The sequence below is a fragment of the Lepidothrix coronata genome, unplaced genomic scaffold, assembly GCF_001604755.1.
Source record: "Lepidothrix coronata isolate B3197 unplaced genomic scaffold, Lepidothrix_coronata-1.0 Scaffold242, whole genome shotgun sequence".
Lineage (NCBI taxonomy): Eukaryota > Metazoa > Chordata > Aves > Passeriformes > Pipridae > Lepidothrix > Lepidothrix coronata.
The window spans coordinates 916,431-923,478 of record NW_016690422.1 but is presented as its reverse complement, the minus strand read 5'-3'; the positions used below and the strand labels follow the sequence as shown (position 1 = coordinate 923,478).

General features: G+C 42.3%; 1 protein-coding gene across 1 annotated transcript in view; it reads right to left on the bottom strand.

Annotated features, from left to right (window-relative positions):
- The window catches only part of OGFOD3 (2-oxoglutarate and iron dependent oxygenase domain containing 3), a 35,118-nt gene that overhangs the window by 2,028 nt on the left and 26,042 nt on the right, over window positions 1–7,048 (bottom strand). The window lies entirely within an intron of this gene.

Sequence of the window (7,048 nt, the reverse complement as noted above, 5' to 3'; positions counted from 1 at the left end):
CTTTATGTACTGTTTAAAACATCCATTAATCCTTTGTGCTGCGAAGCTGGAGATGTAATTCCACTGTATCTCATAGTTTATAAAAGGCAGGAGGAAGCCAAAAGCATCTGAAGCCAGTTCTTAGTTGCCTCAATTAAAAAAGCGCAGCTCTAGTGACTGCCATCAAAGTGTATTGATTTCCTCCCTGCTCCCCTTCTAGTCTGGGCTCTAATTTTAGACCAAAGAAGGAGGAAGTACTAAAGTCTTCAAAAAGTCTTCAGTGACAAAATGCTCAGCAGGTTTACAAGCACCTGTGGCAGTTTCTCAGCATTGTACCAAGTACTTGCTGTTGCTTTCCGTGCCTGCTCTGGTCACTCACTGTTCAGTCAGGTTACAGTTGTGTATCCAGTCATGTACAAATTCACTTTCCTTAGAAAGAGCCACTCCATCAGTGCATTGCCTTGGGAATTGTTTAAGAAATGCAAGTGCTTCCTGCTGTGCCCCATCCTGCCCCAGCTCTGACCATCACCACCTGCCTGGGGCTCTCCGGGCCTCACGTGGCATCCAGGTGAAATGCAGTGACTCTGATGTGACAGCAGAGGTACATTGGCATCCCCCTGGATGAGACAGCAGGATGGAGCCCTCTGCACTTCCACATTATTAAACTCTTCTGAGAGCAAACAAGTTTGATGTTCAGCAACTGACTCCGAACTGACGCAACTCCATGGGACGGCTCCGGTTCTCCTGAGGAACCAAGGAATGCTCACCTGCACAGCTGCTTTATCCCAATAGCTTCTGTTGTCCCTACTCGGGCTTTTTTCCCACTGTTCAAATTAAAGTTCGTTTCAAAGGTTATCCAAGGGAACTCCTGTTGCCAATCTAACTGTGCCTGGGATGCAATCAGGCAAAATGAAACACTTAGATGCCTACTTAGAGTCTGCACAAGATAAACTTACCCCATCCAACCCTTACCCCATCTCCACTGTAAGAATGGGCATGTAGCTGGTTTGTTCTTCTATAAGTGATCCAAAAGATCCAGAAGTTCCTTTGCTTGCACACTCCTAAGCAGCACACGTGGGAGACTGGGACAGAACCAGGCTGGCTTTATGGAGCTCAGTTTACCCACTAATCTCTGAATTCAGTCTTTGGGAGAAGCCCCTGAGTCCCTTTCACACTGGGTTCCAGCTCACATCTAATCCTCATGCAGTTCAGAGTCTTTCACAGCTGCCAAGCACAAGTCATATCATACTCTTCTGTTCCTGTGGCTGCACATCAATAATGGGTAAAGCTTTACATATGTAAAGAGCAGAGTCATTCATATGCACAGCTCATTTCCACCTTGGTGTCCTGCTTTTCTGGATGAAAGGCTAAATGAAGGCAACATGCTCCTACCCTACAAGCGTTGCAATGAGTGCTGCCCTCAAGGATTTCATACAAAGTCCCTGCCTCATAATTTTTTTTTTCCTTTTAAACCTTATTTCAACATCATCAAAGTACTTTGATATCAATCCCTCACCTACTCACCCAAAGCTTTGCCTTAAACTGACTTTCAAGCTGTTTTGTTTGATCTCTTTCTAGAAGTTGTAGTAATTCAGAGTGGGACAAGGTTCACTGTATTGTTTAAGCCAGTTAAACTGGATTTTTTGGCTACACAGAAGGTCTTTTAAGTCCTTTCTTTAATAAATATGTCTTCATATATATGGTATCTTACAGCTCCTTGTGTATCTGGTCCCATATCCAACAGCTGGGGTCTCTGGGTCACTGAACAAGGCTACAGTCAGTTTTCAAAGATGCTTTGTCCTCACTTGGGAAAAATTTAACCTTAATTTCTTTGCAGTTTTTGAAGCAAAAGCACACTTTCTCCATGGTACATTATTTTTAAGAGTATAAATGTTCAAAGCAAGGGTAAAGAATGTTAATTCCCATCCCATCCAACAAAACCTTCCAGGGGTATCTGACAATACCTTTATCCAGAGACTCATGGGGAAAAGACATGAGATAAAATAAAGCTGTGCCATTAGTAAGAGATCTCTATTTGACAACACCACCTGAATCTACAGCTTGTTTTCTCTTCTTTTCCATGTTTTTTATACTTTCCAGCATGAAATGCTAGAAAGTGTTCAGGATGGAGTTTGGCCAAGGCTCAGCTGATGAGCTGCTGTTCCTTGCAGGCTGCAGAAAGTGTTCTTGAGGTGCAGCTGTTCCCCTTCCCGGGTCATGGATACACCTCCAGCTCTGCTTCTGGACCAGGGTTAGTCCAGAGCTCCAGCTCCAGGTGGAGCTGCTTCCCAATCCCTCTTTTCCATGGCCCTCAGGCATCCACACAAGTTTTAAAATACTTAAGAGTAAGCAAAGGATAAATTGTATTTGGGATGAAAAAACTACTGTCATGAGACATTCATTGGAATGTGCCACCCTGTGACAGTGACCAAGGACTGGGAACTCCCCACAAGCTCTTACAGGAGGCAAGACTTTAATTGTATCAGTGCTCACCACTTATTCTCCTGATTTTTTGAGAATCCATCTTTGCATTGGTCCACAGGAATCACTATTTATGAAGACATGCAAGTGCCAGTCACAAGCTCCACTGCTATGAATTTTATGTGATCCCAGTTTAGATGAAGCAACACTGTTATTTTCAGGAATAATATTTAACAAGCAGCAAAAGCAACAGACATTTCACTATGCAGCAATTTTGTCCCATTTAATTGCTCAAACAAAACCACTAGAGGAATATATGTATTAAATATGAGCTTTTGCTTTCCCCTGCTTTTGCTTTCCCAGTTTTAATTCATAATTGCCTCTCAGCAACGAGTTCTTTTCAGATCTACTCAGAAAACATCACCACCACAAGGAGCAGCAGACAGGTGGGAAAAAATTATTTACTCAGCTATGTCACAGTAAAAAGTCAGTATTCCCATAAGACTTGCTCTCAGCAGATTTTATCTGTCTTGAATTTTAACATTCTGTTGCACTTCCATAAACAAGTTGCCTTCAATTTGCTACCCAACCTCTCCTGAGAGGCAGCACAGACTGGAGGAAAGTGCAAAGGAAACCATTTTCAGTGACATGTACACCCCTGACACGTAACTGTGACCTCAAGGAAACCATTTACTCTCCCATTGGTTTCCTTGTCTCTAAAATGAAAAGTTGTACTGACCTATTCTAACAAGGTTTCTGTGAAAATTAATTAGTAAGCACCAGTACAATACTTGGCAGTTAACACACGTTCTCTTTTATAAGTATTATTAAAAAATACCTTCTGCTGCTCTTATTCTGAAGGAAAATTAGTCAGGCACACCAGGTTAAATTATAACAAGGTATAGAGAATATACAAAAAGGTTTTGAGAACCATTCAAATATTAACACCCCACAATGCTCATAAGAAAAAATGCTACAACATTATTATGCCTCTAATACTAAACATTCATTGCATAACTTAGGTTGGAAGAGACCTTGGGAAGTTACCTGGTACAATTCCCTTTCTCAAATCAAGGCCAATTTCCAGATTATATCCGACTCCTGAGTCCCACCAGGTTGCCCAGGGCCGTGTCTGACACACGAGTGCAGCATCCACACACCTCCCAGGGGTGTCTCAAAGCTTTTGTTACCCCTGTGTCTCCTGTGCCTGATTTTTGAGTGTGGGGAATGGAGCAGATGATCTCCAGAGGTCCTTTCCCACCTCAGTTATTCTGATCACACATGGAACAGGCCTTTCACAGGAATATCAGCTTTGGTAATCACTTGTATTTGCAGCCTGTTTTGCCACTGGATTCCAAACCCCTTCATGCTCCCATCCTTCATGTGGTATTGCCCCTTCTGCTTTCTTGGCAGCATCCTTCTGGCCCTTCCAATTTAATTCACTGCCAAATCTCCTTGGAAACTCCTTGGGTCACGAGAACATCAAGGAGAAACTGCAAATTATGTGTTAGATTGTCTCAACCATGTAAGGGAATGACAACTGTCCCCCTGCTCTCCTCCTTGGCCTGCTGGGCACCAGGGAAGGGCAGGGGCCACCCCTGCCTGGTGCCAATGCCAGGGAAGGGATGCAAAGTAGAGCTGGATGAATGGAAGGGGTCTCTCCTCCACCCACTGTCCATGGCAACTGGTTCTGCTGCTCAGAAGGAAATGAAGCAACTCATCTGTCTGGTTAAAGGGAGGCAGGAACCATTTATTTGGCACCACAGGTCTGTTCAACATCTTCCATCTTGTGCACTGACAGCTTCGACTGTCTGCTTAACATTTATCAGCTCTAACTGGTACTTGGGAAAGGAGGAGAAACTCCATCTCATCTGCTGAGTGACACCAGGGCAGAAGCACTGCAAGGGAAACTACACAAACACAACTGTGTTCTTCTCATCCTTGTCATCTGCTAAGGATTAATCACTAGTTCATTCTCATATCAAGTGTCCAAGGAAACCCATCAGGTCATTAGGCAAAGAACCTGATGATAATACTTTCTGCAATCACACAAAACAGAACTTATTTAATATACTTATTCAGTTGCTTATAAATAAATGTTGAATGGGGAGAACTTTAGGCAAGCCCTTTAAGCAAACCCCACAAAAAAACATGGAGTGACAGTGTCTGTGACTGCCCTGATATGGGGTGAAGAGAGCCCCCCAGAAGAGAGGGCACAAGCTTCTCTGAACAATTTTGCTACATATATGTCAAGCACAGAACAGAAGAAAGAAGCCCATGGCCTTAAAAAAACCCCAAAAACCTACCTGCGATGGGCATTAAAACCTAGTTACAAACTTGTCCTGAAATTACTTGCTGTTATAAATAAAATCACTGATTCACACAGTGAAGTCCTCCCACAGCCACCTTGTAAATTGTAAAACTATTATCAGTACTATCAAAGAAGTACTTGCTTTTATTTTAATTTTAGAAAGATCTGGCATGAAAACTTCCAAATTTCAGTTTTTAAAGAAAATGAATGAATTTATTTCCTACTAAAATGTACATAAACATTTTTAGACTTCAACAGAATCCCTGTCTGCTTCTCTCCTATCAGCACAGTTGGCTGCTCAAAATCCCAAGTTTTTTCTCTGTCTGAAGGTGTGACAACCCAGGGGAGTATTTAGAAGTGAAATCTGTATAACTGCCCTCTCCATATCAGTTATGAGACCTTTTGGCTCCACTTCTTCTCCCTACAGCCAAGAGAAGGACAGGGACATCACCCTGCTCTGCCTTCCAGTTCTCCCCTCAGTGCTCGACCTCACCCAGCCAAGATACCAAGTCTGCTCTGCTCCTGTGTCAGAGCAGCTGCAGAAGTTCCAAACTGGACCCCTAAAGAAAGTTCTCACCCAGAACAAAGTGTTGCAATCACATTAAATAACCTCCACATCACCTCTTCTCCTTTTCTTGACCATCCCAAACGTGGCATGGTCAGTAGAGCTGTGGCCAAATCACATGGATGCCCAAATTGTGGGGTTTGGACTTCTGATAGAGCAGGAATTCCCCCTTACATTTAGTAAATCACTGTAGCACAAGCACAAGGGTAACCTCTGCTGCCCACTTATGCAAAAAATGCCCTTTAAACAAAAAGGCCTCATGATTTCATCTATGGCATATGACATTCACACTCACAAAGCTTAGGAACCAAGAAATGAACTGTCATTACTGACCCACACAGTGAAACACAGCTGAACCTGGGATTTTGGTTTACTTTCCATCCTTCCAGTGGCCCAGCCAGGGATACATTTACTGACCACAGCTCTCCTCAGCAACAGCTGCCTCAACCAGACAGTGTATTTATCTGAAGTCATTAATAAAAACACCATGTTAAGTGCAGGTCTGACCTGCACTCCCAGGTATCTATTGCTTTATGGGCCTAATTAAAATAGTATTTCATTTAATGCCATAATTAACCTTGATGACATAATAATGTCATCAAGCACCGCTAGAATACAAAACCAGAGCCTGGTAGCCAATTATCCTTCCACAGGTAACAAAACAGAAAGCAAAAGAAAGTCTTCAGAGTTCTATAGAGAAATGAGGAGCTATTTTCTCTGTATTTTTGTCACAATTGCAACAGCTCCTCCTTTTTCTACCATTTTTCTTTGCAATCACCTCACAGTCCCTGGTGCAATTTGTGATGAGTATTGTAAATCCTGGACTTTGCATGGCTGGTTCTTACTGAGCTGCATTTCCTCCTCACCAGGACTGGCAGCTACTTCTGGAGAACTTTTTTTAAAAATCCTTCTCAACTTTCAGCTGATATTGATTTAACTTCAAGATGTGCTCCAGTTTTTACTGACTGGAGCAAAACTAAAGCTAAGAATGGCAGGAGATTATCATGATCTAGATTGAATCTGGATGATGTGGCTTGAATACAGAGAAAGATCAGATTATCTCAGTGAGGGAGAAGAATGTCCCCTGTTCCATGATACAAGATAAATTACTAAATACATGCTTTAAACACATTTTTCACACCTTCTGTTAATGCTGCTGTGGGAGTTCTGGACCTGGAAATCTTACTTTTCATGTCACTGTGCTACATTTCCTCAGCCTTTCGTAGGGAACTCCTTGAACCTGATTTTTTAAAGAGCACAGTAAGATTAAAATATGACAGATTCCCACCACTTCATCTGGAATACTGCACTTATTATCATGATTCCATGATTTGAGAGGCATGCAATATCTAACCACTGCAATAAAGCTACACTGACCTCAGTGAATGCACCCACAGACCCCCAAAGCCCATTCCTGCACCATGAGAAAGCCTCGTGTGCATTTGAACATACACTGTCTTCCATCCTAAATGAAAAATAATCCAACTTCCCAAGTTCCCAAATATCTCATACCTTCAAATCAAATGGTTTACACTTTCAAAACCCCACTCCTGACAGCTGTGAGAATATGCTAAGTTTGATATTCAAGGAAGAGCCACGTTTCAGTCTCCAAAGCACAGAATTCATTTTGCACCACAGATTATTTTCTTCCACAAACACACAGAAGAAGTGACTGCGACCTTTCCTTCTACCCTTGTATAATAAACAATTTGTATGAGGAACAAATTACCTTGTAAGCGGAAAATAAGTGCAGCAAAACTGACCTTGAAACC